The sequence below is a fragment of the Squalius cephalus genome, assembly GCF_949319135.1.
Source record: "Squalius cephalus genome assembly, chromosome: 24".
Lineage (NCBI taxonomy): Eukaryota > Metazoa > Chordata > Actinopteri > Cypriniformes > Leuciscidae > Squalius > Squalius cephalus.
In genome coordinates this window covers 22,135,138-22,148,043 of record NC_137145.1, presented here as the reverse complement: position 1 = coordinate 22,148,043, position 12,906 = coordinate 22,135,138, and the positions used below count along the sequence as shown (strand labels likewise).

Genomic DNA, 12,906 nt, shown 5'->3' with positions numbered 1-12,906 from the left:
GACCGAGGCAGAGGGAGAGACAGGTAGACTGAGGGAGGCAGAGAGAAAGACAGGTAGACTGAGGGAGGCAGAGAGACAGGTAGACTGAGGCAGAGAGAAAGACAGGTAGACTGAGGCAGAGAGAGAGACAGGTAGACTGAGGCACAGGGAGAGACAGGTAGACTGAGGCAGAGGGAGAGACAGGTGAGACCGAGGCAGAGGGAGAGACAGGTAGACTGAGGCAGAGGGAGAGACAGGTGAGACCGAGGCAGAGGGAGAGACAGGTAGACTAAGGCAGAGAGAGAGACAGGTAGACTGAGGCAGAGAGAGAGACAGGTAGACTGAGGCAGAGGGAGAGACAGGTGAGACCGAGGCAGAGGGAGAGACAGGTAGACTAAGGCAGAGAGAGAGACAGGTAGACTGAGGCAGAGAGAAAGACAGGTAGACTGAGGCAGAGGGAGAGACAGGTGAGACCGAGGCAGAGGGAGAGACAGGTAGACTAAGGCAGAGAGAGAGACAGGTAGACTGAGGCAGAGAGAGAGACAGGTAGACTGAGGCAGAGGGAGAGACAGGTAGACTGAGGCAGAGGGAGAGACAGGTGAGACCGAGGCAGAGGGAGAGACAGGTAGACTAAGGCAGAGAGAGAGACAGGTAGACTGAGGCAGAGAGAAAGACAGGTAGACTGAGGCAGAGGGAGAGACAGGTAGACCGAGGCAGAGGGAGAGACAGGTAGACTGAGGCAGAGGGAAAGACAGGTGAGACCGAGGCAGAGGGAGAGACAGGTGAGACCGAGGCAGAGGGAGAGACAGGTAGACTGAGGCAGAGAGAGAGACAGGTAGACTGAGGCAGAGAGAAAGACAGGTAGACTGAGGGAGGCAGTGGGGTTTCTCTCAGAAGTCATTGTCTATTCTGAGAAAGTGTTCGTTCACCATAGCAACCGTACACCTGCCTGGTCAAAAGCATGCCAGCAGTTTGAACTCTTACTGCTGGACTACAAACCAAACAGGAAACACTTTATCAAGTCAAAGTAAGGGCATTTCATGGTTTAAAAAGAAAAAAAGAAAAAAGCCATTTCATAATAAATCAATTGTATTATAATTAGGGATGGGCATAATTAATCGACGATCGATAATTGATCGTTAAGAATTTCGTCGATCACGTTTATTTGTTATCGATTAATCTAATGCAGGTTGCGTTGCGTAGTGTGAGTCTTGAAGCAATGGAATTCATTTTAGCGCGGAGGTACCTGTGCATCCCTGCAACGTCAGTCCCCTCAGAGCGGGTGTTTTCGGCGGCTGGACTGGCTGTCACCAGGTTGCGGTCGCATCTGATCTCAGATCATGTCAACATGCTTATCTTTCTCAACAGAAATCAGTAGATTGGTGCAGAAGTTCTATGGGAACTTAATGCGTTTTCTCAGATCGGATAGCTAGGCTATCTGATTTATCAAAACGATTCCATTTACACCTGGTCACATAAATGTGTTTTTGCAAAAGCAAAACGGATATAAGTCCGATCTTGAATTTCCGCGCTACATGCATATTTAAATTGTTGCACGTCACCGAAAGCAACTGATATGAGCTGCATTTTATTGATCATCATCAGCGAAAATTTCGAAATAAAAGACCGCAACCAGATATTGCGGCAACAGCCCTGGTAAGATCATTTCGGTTCTTTAATGAAGATGATTGTGTGTTGATGGATGACTTTCACTTTGATTTGCGATAGTTTGCACGTTGGCTTGATGAATAGATGCTCATCTGTGGTGATGCGTGTTGAAGTAGCGTCGTCATATCTGGCTATAACATGACATATAGGCTATAACATGACATATAGCCTATAACACGCTCTCACACGTTTATTTCTTAGCATTTTTGGGATAAGTCAAATTTGCATATGTGGTTTCAACAACCAGATGCATTTACACTTGTCCAGTTTCGTCTGGAATGCGTCTCAGATCTCCTCCTGAAGTTGTTTGAGCGATCGGGTTTAAATCCGTCTCGAATGCGTTTCGGAGGGCATTTACATTTGGTCTTTTCAGGATCGGATAGCTATCCGATCACAGAAAACGGATGAAGTGGCCATGGGTCTCAGTTTAAGAACGCCGGCTCACAGCTGCAGGTTCCGCTGTTTTAGAGCACCGCAGGAATCTTCAAGTCTACGTTACCTTGTTCAAGTCTATCAAGTTGATCTTCTTGTAATAAAGATCTCATCGAGGACAAACAAACTGTATTTTTGTATTTTCATTGCATTTTTAATTTATAAAAAGTTAAAGAAATAATGAATTTCAATATAAAAATATTAATGATTAATCGATAGTCGATCGTTAATTCTCCCGACGATCGACTAAGAAAATTTAATCGAATGCCCATCCCTAATTATAATCACTGAGGCTGTCTACAGTGCCAGGACAGTAGTCTTTATTTCTCCGCTTGGTGTCAGATTTCACACATTATTTTTCCCTACTCCCAATCATTTCCTGTCCTCTCCTTGTACTGCACTGTACTCTCCTCTGCGATGTACTGAGAATAAGAAGGGAATTAAAAGGCAAAGAACATATGCAGTATAGAGCCACACTGTATCATTAAGCAGAGTGATCCTGCTGTAAGCCCTGTGGCTGCTAAACACCAGTTCACTTCCATATGGAGAGAGAAATACAGGAGAGAGAAGAGAAGCAGGTAAGATCAGTAATCTTAGCTGATGAAACCGTAGATTAGGTGTGTGAAAGATGAGATCCACCTATTAGCCAAGCCTGTGCTATGCAGGCATGGTCAAACGCTTTATAATAAGACTTTGTTGACATAGACTCTGGAGGAAAAAGAGTAAAAGACAAAACAAAATAGGGAGAGGCAGAATGAAAGAGAAAGAGGGGAATAATACAAGGAAACAGCTAGTGATCCATATTAAGTGAGCAGTAAGTGTTGCTTTCGAGTTTGCATTACTGTCTGCACTAGTAACCAATAACTAATAGTTATGAGGATATTTGCCTACATAAAGCTGCACTGAACAGTTACTTAATAAGCAAAACAAAAAGAAACGCCCATCAAGATGGGTTTGTAATGGATAGTTCAGATGTCCAAATGAAGCACGTGCCTCTGTCACTGATATTGAGTCAGGGTGCGGTTGCACACGAGCCAGCTGTCTCACATTCTCAAGAGATGAGAAGCATCTGTCATTGTGCCGTTAGACACATGGTCATCAACTGGGTTTTTTCCCCCCAGTCCTCCGCTCACACCTGACCGACTTCCCCACTCACACTAACCTTGTGATTTAGGATACTGTTCTACTTGATGTCGAATATGTGGTTATGGAAGCAGTGGTGCTGCAAGTCAGATATTTTTCCCATATGAAGGCATAGACCCTTGAGCGACTCACAAATGCTGCCTTGGCAACATAACATCCACTGAGGGGGATGTTTATTATTGAGGAACACAAGTACACTGGGAATTATTATGTATTTAGAATATAAAATGATTCTTGAGCAGAACGTTTATAAGTTGTGTGGCTCAGTTGAGAATGAGCGGATGAAAACATGTTGATGAAACACCAATCTGGGTTTAAATCATAAGGTGTGGCTGGAGGCTCTTCGTACTAGACAGATAGTTCCTCCAAAGACAACAAGGCTAATGTTATGCAACCTGAATTAATGTTGGCAATGTTATGATAGCTGAACTAACTGTTGTCGGTAAGAAACAGGTATGTCTGCCTCTGGGTGGAGAAATATTGTTGTGTTACAATTACTGATGTAACTTAATAATAAGATTTATTCTTAATGAATAAATCAGTGTTTTTGAGAGAAACTTTTGAATCAACAAATTGTTGCCAGGGCTCCAGACTGAGACTAAATGGTCACATTTAGGGCTGGAACTTTTTCCGATTAATCTACTGATCTAGCCTAATTTTAACCAAAAAATAATAACCATAACTAATATATCTATGAACTTTTACCTAATGATATACTGTGGTTCTTTTTGGGACTTTTGGGGATTTACAGCAACAATTGCTTACACGTGTGAATCCTGAAATGTTTTGTTCCTTCAGGAGATTAAAGTAGTTGCTTGAATATGTTCATTCAGTTGTATGAACAAACTGTTGAACTGTATGAACAAAATATTGCCTTGAAGTCGTTCATTGTTAAATGCAGCTGTTTTTGTTGAAGGTATAGTTCACCCCAAATATGAAAATTACGTCATCCTTTACGCACCCTCATGTCTGTCTAAACCTGCAAGACTTTTGTTCATCTTCAGAACACAAATGAAGATATTTTTTATGAAATCTGAGATTTCTGTCCCTCCATTGACAGTTTACACAACTACTACTTTGACGCTTCAAAAAGTTTATAAAAAGATTGTAAAACAAATCTGAATTGAACGGTTTAAGGCCCTTGCACACTGAGTGCGAAATTCGCGTCTGAAATTTTCACACGTTAAAAAATAAATTCAACCTCACGTTATGTCAATCACACTTGCACACTGCCTCCGAAACTTTAGTCCGTCAAAAAAAAATCGGATCGGGTTCGATTTTCTGCATTTTTCGCATCCGTAACAAGCATTTGAATGGTGTTTTGACAGTTTAGAGCCACAGAATGACGGATACGAAAAAACGCATGCGAAAATTTCGCACTCAGTGTGCAAGGGCCTTTAGTCTGAATTTTCTGAAGAGATACAATTGCATTATATGATGAAAAGGCTTAAATGAGCCCTTTATTCACATTTAAACTCAAAGCGCACATCAGATATGGTAAATGGAAGCTTGAGCATATTTGCTTGACGTGTAAGAACCAATGAGGTTCACTCTCGTGTTACGCAGCACGTTTGAGCTTCAGCAAGAGCCAATGAGGTTCATTCTCGTGTTACGCAGCACGTTTGAGCTTCCTCAAGAACCAATGAGGTTAATTCTCGTGTTACGCAGCACGTTTGAGCTTCTGCAAGAACCAATGAGGTTCATTCTCGTATTACGCAGCACGTTTGAGCTTCAGCAAGAGCCAATGAGGTTCATTCTCGTGTTACGCAGCACGTTTGAGCTTCTGCAAGAACCAATGAGGTTCATTCTTGTGTTACGCAGCACGTTTGAGCTTCTGCAAGAACCAATGAGGTTCATTCTCGTGTTACGCAGCACGTTTGAGCTTCAGCAAGAGCCAATGAGGTTCATTCTCGTGTTACGCAGCACGTTTGAGCTTCAGCAAGAGCCAATGAGGTTCATTCTCGTGTTACGCAGCACGTTTGAGCTTCTGCAAGAACCAATGAGGTTCATTCTTGTGTTACGCAGCACGTTTGAGCTTCTGCAAGAACCAATGAGGTTCATTCTCGTGTTACGCAGCACGTTTGAGCTTCTGCAAGAACCAATGAGGTTCATTCTCGTATTACGCAGCACGTTTGAGCTTCAGCAAGAACCAATGAGGTTCATTATGGTGTTACGCAGCACGTTTGAGCTTCTGCAAGAACCAGTGAGGTTCATTCTGGTGTTACGCAGCACGTTTGAGCTTCTGCAAGAACCAGTGAGGTTCATTCTGGTGTTACGCAGCACGTTTGAGCTTCTGCAAGAACCAGTGAGGTTCATTCTCGTATTACGCAGCACATTTGAGCTTCTGCAAGAACCAATGAGGTTCATTCTCGTATTACGCAGCACGTTTGAGCTTCTGCAAGAACCAATGAGGTTCATTCTCGTATTACGCAGCACGTTTGAGCTTCTGCAAGAACCAATGAGGTTCATTCTCGTGTTACGCAGCACGTTTGAGCTTCTGCAAGAACCAATGAGGTTCATTCTCGTGTTACGCAGCACGTTTGAGCTTCTGCAAGAACCAATGAGGTTCATTCTCGTGTTACGCAGCACGTTTGAGCTTCTGCAAGAACCAATGAGGTTCATTCTCGTATTACGCAGCACGTTTGAGCTTCTGCAAGAACCAATGAGGTTCATTCTCGTGTTACGCAGCACGTTTGAGCTTCTGCAAGAACCAATGAGGTTCATTCTCGTATTACGCAGCACGTTTGAGCTTCAGCAAGAACCAATGAGGTTCATTCTCGTGTTACGCAGCACGTTTGAGCTTCTGCAAGAACCAGTGAGGTTCATTCTCGTGTTACGCAGCACGTTTGAGCTTCTGCAAGAACCAGTGAGGTTCATTCTCGTGTTACGCAGCACGTTTGAGCTTCTGCAAGAACCAATGAGGTTCATTCTGGTGTTACGCAGCACGTTTGAGCTTCAGCAAGAACCAATGAGGTTCATTCTCGTGTTACGCAGCACGTTTGAGCTTCTGCAAGAACCAGTGAGGTTCATTCTCGTGTTACGCAGCACGTTTGAGCTTCAGCAAGAACCAATGAGGTTCATTCTCGTATTACGCAGCACGTTTGAGCTTCTGCAAGAACCAATGAGGTTCATTCTCGTGTTACGCAGCACGTTTGAGCTTCTGCAAGAACCAATGAGGTTCATTCTCGTGTTACGCAGCACGTTTGAGCTTCTGCAAGAACCAATGAGGTTCATTCTCGTGTTACGCAGCACATTTGAGCTTCTGCAAGAACCAATGAGGTTCATTCTCGTGTTACGCAGCACGTTTGAGCTTCTGCAAGAACCAATGAGGTTCATTCTGGTGTTACGCAGCACGTTTGAGCTTCAGCAAGAACCAATGAGGTTCATTCTCGTATTACGCAGCACGTTTGAGCTTCAGCAAGAACCAATGAGGTTCATTCTCGTGTTACGCAGCACGTTTGAGCTTCAGCAAGAACCAATGAGGTTCATTCTCGTGTTACGCAGCACGTTTGAGCTTCTGCAAGAACCAATGAGGTTCATTCTGGTGTTACGCAGCACGTTTGAGCTTCAGCAAGAACCAATGAGATTCATTCTCGTGTTACGCCGCACGTTTGAGCTTCTGCAAGAACCAATGAGGTTCATTCTGGTGTTACGCAGCACGTTTGAGCTTCAGCAAGAACCAATGAGATTCATTCTCGTGTTACGCAGCACGTTTGAGCTTCTGCAAGAACCAATGAGGTTAATTCTCGTGTTACGCAGCACGTTTGAGCTTCTGCAAGAACCAATGAGGTTCATTCTGGTGTTACGCAGCACGTTTGAGCTTCAGCAAGAACCAATGAGGTTCATTCTCGTGTTACGCATCATGTTTGAGCTTCAGCAAGAACCAATGAGGTTCATTCTCGTGTTACACAGCACGTTTGAGCTTCTGCAAGAACCAATGAGGTTCATTCTGGTGTTACGCAGCACGTTTGAGCTTCAGCAAGAACCAATGAGGTTCATTCTCGTGTTACGCATCATGTTTGAGCTTCAGCAAGAACCAATGAGGTTCATTCTCGTGTTACGCAGCACGTTTGAGCTTCTGCAAGAACCAATGAGGTTCATTCTCGTGTTACGCAGCACGTTTGAGCTTCTGCAAGAACCAGTGAGGTTCATTCTCGTGTTACGCAGCACGTTTGAGCTTCTGCAAGAACCAGTGAGGTTCATTCTCGTATTACGCAGCACATTTGAGCTTCTGCAAGAACCAATGAGGTTCATTCTCGTATTACGCAGCACGTTTGAGCTTCTGCAAGAACCAATGAGGTTCATTCTCGTATTACGCAGCACGTTTGAGCTTCTGCAAGAACCAATGAGGTTCATTCTCGTGTTACGCAGCACGTTTGAGCTTCTGCAAGAACCAATGAGGTTCATTCTCGTATTACGCAGCACGTTTGAGCTTCAGCAAGAACCAATGAGGTTCATTATGGTGTTACGCAGCACGTTTGAGCTTCTGCAAGAACCAATGAGGTTCATTCTCGTGTTACGCAGCACGTTTGAGCTTCTGCAAGAACCAATGAGGTTCATTCTCGTATTACGCAGCACATTTGAGCTTCTGCAAGAACCAATGAGGTTCATTCTCGTGTTACGCAGCACGTTTGAGCTTCTGCAAGAACCAATGAGGTTCATTCTCGTGTTACGCAGCACGTTTGAGCTTCTGCAAGAACCAATGAGGTTCATTCTCATATTACGCAGCACGTTTGAGCTTCTGCAAGAGCCAATGAGGTTCATTCTCGTGTTACGCAGCACGTTTGAGCTTCTGCAAGAACCAATGAGGTTCATTCTCGTATTACGCAGCACGTTTGAGCTTCTGCAAGAACCAATGAGGTTCATTCTCATATTACGCAGCACGTTTGAGCTTCTGCAAGAGCCAATGAGGTTCATTCTCGTGTTACGCAGCACGTTTGAGCTTCTGCAAGAACCAATGAGGTTTGTTCTTGTGCATCAAACAAGTATGGTTGAGCTTCTGTTTATATTCGCTGATCACCTGTTCATCATATAAATCTATCGAGTCTCTTCGCAAAATTTGGATTAAACAGCTCAATTCCTACGGATTAGTTTTACGATCTCTTTATGAACTTTGTGAAGGGACAAAGTGGTTGTTGCTTATACTGTCAATGGTGGGACAGAAATTTCTCATATTTCATTAAAAATATCTTCATTCGTGTTGCGAAGATGAACGAAAGTCTTACGGGTTTGGAACGACATAAGGGTGAATAAATGATGACAGAATTTACATTTTTGGGTGAATTAACCCTTTAAACATTGACAAAACCCCCTCCACCACCAACCTACCAAAACAGGTGCTGATGCCACCATCTGTAGAACTTGTGGCACCGGTGCCATTGCTCTCAAATGTTAGTCTGGAGTCCACTGGGTTATCCTTCCCTTTTGAAGCTTTCATAAAATTGAAAATTAATCTTTGTCCTGCCAAAGTAAATTTGAGACGAGAGTAAAAACATACACACTGGAGAGCTGCTGTATAGTAGACATTGAAGTTGCAATTCTAACTGAAAGTGACTTCAAACTTCTATTTGAAGTATGAAAACAAAAAATTGTCATGATGAGTATAATTTTAAAACGAACACTGAGCGTCAAAGTAAGTCTAAACAAGACTTGGAGCAGCACTGAACAAGTAGGCTTACTTATTGACATTAGCAAGTGCTCTTAGTCCTGCAGTTTTGTTGTCATGATAAAGGTAGCGATGCACCAATATGAAAATTTTGGCCGATACCGATAATTATTTATATTTGAAAGCCGTTAAATTAAGCATAGCGTCAGTTCTGGCAGGTCACGTTAGTCAAGCTCGCATCAGCTGACCCTCAGCTGATCCACGTCTACCTATAGGAATATGACGCCTATCACTGTAAGCTCCTTCAGTATTATCAGCTACTATCGCGTTTCTCAGGAGCTAATTACCCTCCTCCATCCCCAGCTCCTCCTCTCTGAGTCAGACTAAAATTCTCTAATTATGTTGTACATTAAAATTAATGATATCTGCAATACATTTGTTGGTTCTGTCCGGTTTACCCTAAGGGGGGTTATTGCTGCTCTCCCTGCTCTTATCCATACTAGGCTGCATGGATGCGCAGGGAGTTCTTGCCCAGAACAGAACCATACCGCCAATCCTAACTGTATGCTAACTGTCAATCGTATTTGACGATAGTGATCCTGACAGAACTAATATATTGGCCGATAAATCTAAATCCAAATTTTTATATAATTTTTTGAGAGCCTATTAACAAAAGCAAAAATCTCACCATTAAAAAAGCCATGTCCCAAATTTCTTTATAAAAAAAAAATTACCTTACAAAGAAATAAAATAATGCCTAAATAATGCAAATAGCCTAAGTCATTGGACAACACATTTAAAAAATAAAAATGCATGTGCCTATAGATAAATAAAATGGAATAGCCTAGACTACGCCCAGACAATAATGAAATGGTTTTAATTAAACCATATTGTTTATAAATAATAATATGAGAAAAAAGTGCTAGTTATTATTAATAATGCATCAATGTGTGTTTGTTTTTTGAAAAGGAAACATCTTAAATTAATATCACTGTTTCAAATAACAGCACTGACTGCACTGGTATTTGAACTGCACACGATGAAGCTGAAGTGATAATGATTGCTTTGTTAGTGGGTTTGGGTTAATTAACTCAATGAAACCTATATGAGATAAATCAGATATTTATGCAACATACATGATATTACAACTTATATCTGCACAAATTTATGCGAATACACAAGTGAACTTGAACTAAGTTATGTGTCAGTCAGATTGTGTAACTCCTGTTGTGGACGCGCTCTTCCCTGAAACAGGGCAATTAACCCAAATTAATTCACAATGCAATATTACAATAGTCTTCTCATTATAATGTTATGTACACAACACTCCCAATCATCATTATTAATGTTGCATGCACTGCATGCACTGAAGCTAAAGATGGTCACCAGACTGGAGAGCTTTACTACAGCGTTTATTAACTTAAAACGCATCTTATATGAGATAAATCATATATACTGTATATATATATATATATATATATATATATATATATACACAAAATAAACATAACATTACAAATTGCAATGCACAAGCGACCTTTACTGTGCTAATCATGAAGGTTTGAATGCGCTCATCCCGTAACAGTGCCCTAAAACACGGGCGAACAAGGAATTCACAACATTCTTTTAACAGTCGTGTTGTCATTATAATTTTATGTAGCAAATATGACAGTCTTGCACTGCTCATGTAGCAGCACTTTACTGTATTTTCCTTTTCAAAGTGATTCCAATCATATTTAGAGTAATTCAAACCATCATGTTGAACAGTGTGCGTCTGAGGAGTCTCCACTGAAGGAAATAATCCATTATCTATCGGATTTAATATATCGGCCTAATTTACTTATCGGGTCGACAACGATTACATTAAAAATGAACATATGTCAGCTGATACCGATATGGTGACCGATATATTGTGCATCCCTAAATAAAGGATAATAATAAAACGTGTTTCGGTCATGAACGAAGAAATCACTTGAGTGCATGATTCAATGACTTGCTTATTACACACAGAAAGACTGTCGCCACCTATTGGCGGAATACAAACAGAGTCACTGAACAGTGAAAGATCTTTTTGGTGAATGGATATCAATGAATCTGAATCAAATTCCCCATCAATAGCTATTGCAATCAAACACATGATCATCAAAGCACATCTAACTCAATTCAGAACAATTACATTCTCAAATGCGTTAAAACTTAGAAATACATCAATGTTTGCATCTATCGCAAATGATGCATTTCTACTGTGAGAAGGCGAACAACTCCTAAAATTAAATCTTATAACGTTATGGCTTCGACATAAATGCACAAACAATGTCCTTGATTTTCTATTGTTCTTCGTACAAAACTGAATCGGTCACAAAGGTGGGTATGTGAGCTGTGCAGACAGCAGATCTTTGCAGGTTTTGTGTCATGCATCAGCACACGGCCTTTAACGGGCTAACACACTGTAGCATGCTAGCATCAAATCATAATCTGCATATATGGTGTAATATTTTCCTCTTAAAAAGACAAAACTGCTGAATAAAGAAACGGACGTGTAGAGGAGATAAAAGCACGGTGATGTGCATCGCTGCCACTCATCCTACCTGTTTCCACAAAAGCTTTTTATTCCAGAGAGTCTTGACATAACAGCGCTGAACATTAGCCAGCAACAGTGCTGCTGTAAACACAAACCAAACCCCGCTCGAACTGCGCATGCGCTGCCGCACTCTTCGGCAATGTTCGGGATGGAGTCGAATATCAGCGTATGCAAGGAATTCTGCATTATGGTATTTAATAATAGTAGCCTATATAAAAGGTTTTGGAAGAAAAATGCTACATTGCTGTCAACTGAAATCGCTTTGTGTTATGTTTACCTGACTGAGTAGAGTCCGTTTATCATTTAGAAAATAACCATTTTACATTTTTAATGTGCATAAAATATCGAAACATTTGGCTGTCAAATTAAGCAATGAGTCAAAAACAAAAAGATCAAAATCAAAGCTGATGTGATATTAAATGCAAATTGCGCACGTAAGCCTACATTGTGGGATTCAGTGTGCTTTGTTGCATACTGCATATTTTAATGTAGTAGCTCATCCGGGTACTCTATGCATAATAAGTATGCAGAAAATTTGCATACTATGCAGTTTGCATACTACATACTGCAGAAACAAAAGAGTAGCCTTGAATGTTACAATGCTATTCTAAACATAGCATATATAGCCTATCACAAAAAGTTGTACAAGTACATTTTGAAAAAGTAGCCAACATTTTGGAATATGTTCTTTGTCATAAAGTGGAATATGTACTTTGTCATAAAGATAACCCATGCATTCAGAAAATCTATATGCATGGATCATGCAGATATAAGTGCTGAAAGTGCATATTTCCTACTTTCCTACTCATATTTCCTAAATTTAATATAGCCAAACTATATTCATTTGATTTTGAAAGTTTAACAATAACATATTAGCTGCAAAAACTATAGCCGAATATTAATGTGCAGGCTGTTCCTTTCAACTCTCCCAGGTTGTGATGTTTCAACATTGGCTTGGATCAACTTTCCTTCCTCTTTAAGATAAGTTCCTCTACCATTTGTTTGGTTTCACAAGCTTTAATTTTACTTTCATAATCAACCAGATATTTAACTGAAATAAAATAAAAATTCCCCATTGCTACAAACTACAAGTTCTGAGCATTGTGACGCCTTTTCATTTTCACACCACATAATCACAATACATTTTTTGTGAGCTGGATTTTGACCCTTATAAGCTATATCTTTTTGACCCCAAATGACGTTTGCTGAAAAGTAAAAAAATAAAAGAAATAAATATTCCCTTCATCTAAATGGCATATGACTTCATGTGGTCAGGGTTGACACTTGCTATAGTTCTACAAACAAAAACTAAAATAAATTGAAATGATATTGTATGCTGGCATGAAAAAAGTCCCTCTCAGGATGTTCGGGGTCTCCAGGTAATTTTTTAAATTTATATAAATAATAATAAAAAAAATACCGTCGTAAAAATGTCGTACCACAGCACACCAGCAGATGTCATGCTAATTCATAAAACTGCATCCTCGCGGTAAGAAAG

At 40.9% G+C, this 12,906-nt stretch overlaps 1 protein-coding gene across 2 annotated transcripts in view; it reads right to left on the bottom strand.

Moving 5' to 3' along the window:
- Positions 1–11,522, bottom strand: part of rabgap1 (RAB GTPase activating protein 1) — a 92,923-nt gene extending 81,401 nt beyond the window's left edge. Inside the window, exon 1 of one of the 2 annotated variants that reach the window (XM_079861429.1) lies at positions 11,416–11,522. The gene's annotated coding sequence lies outside the window, so the exon portion shown is untranslated. The remainder of the gene's footprint in view (positions 1–11,415) is intronic. The other variant, XM_079861428.1, reaches the window with a different exon arrangement.
- Positions 11,523–12,906: the final 1,384 nt, after the last annotated feature.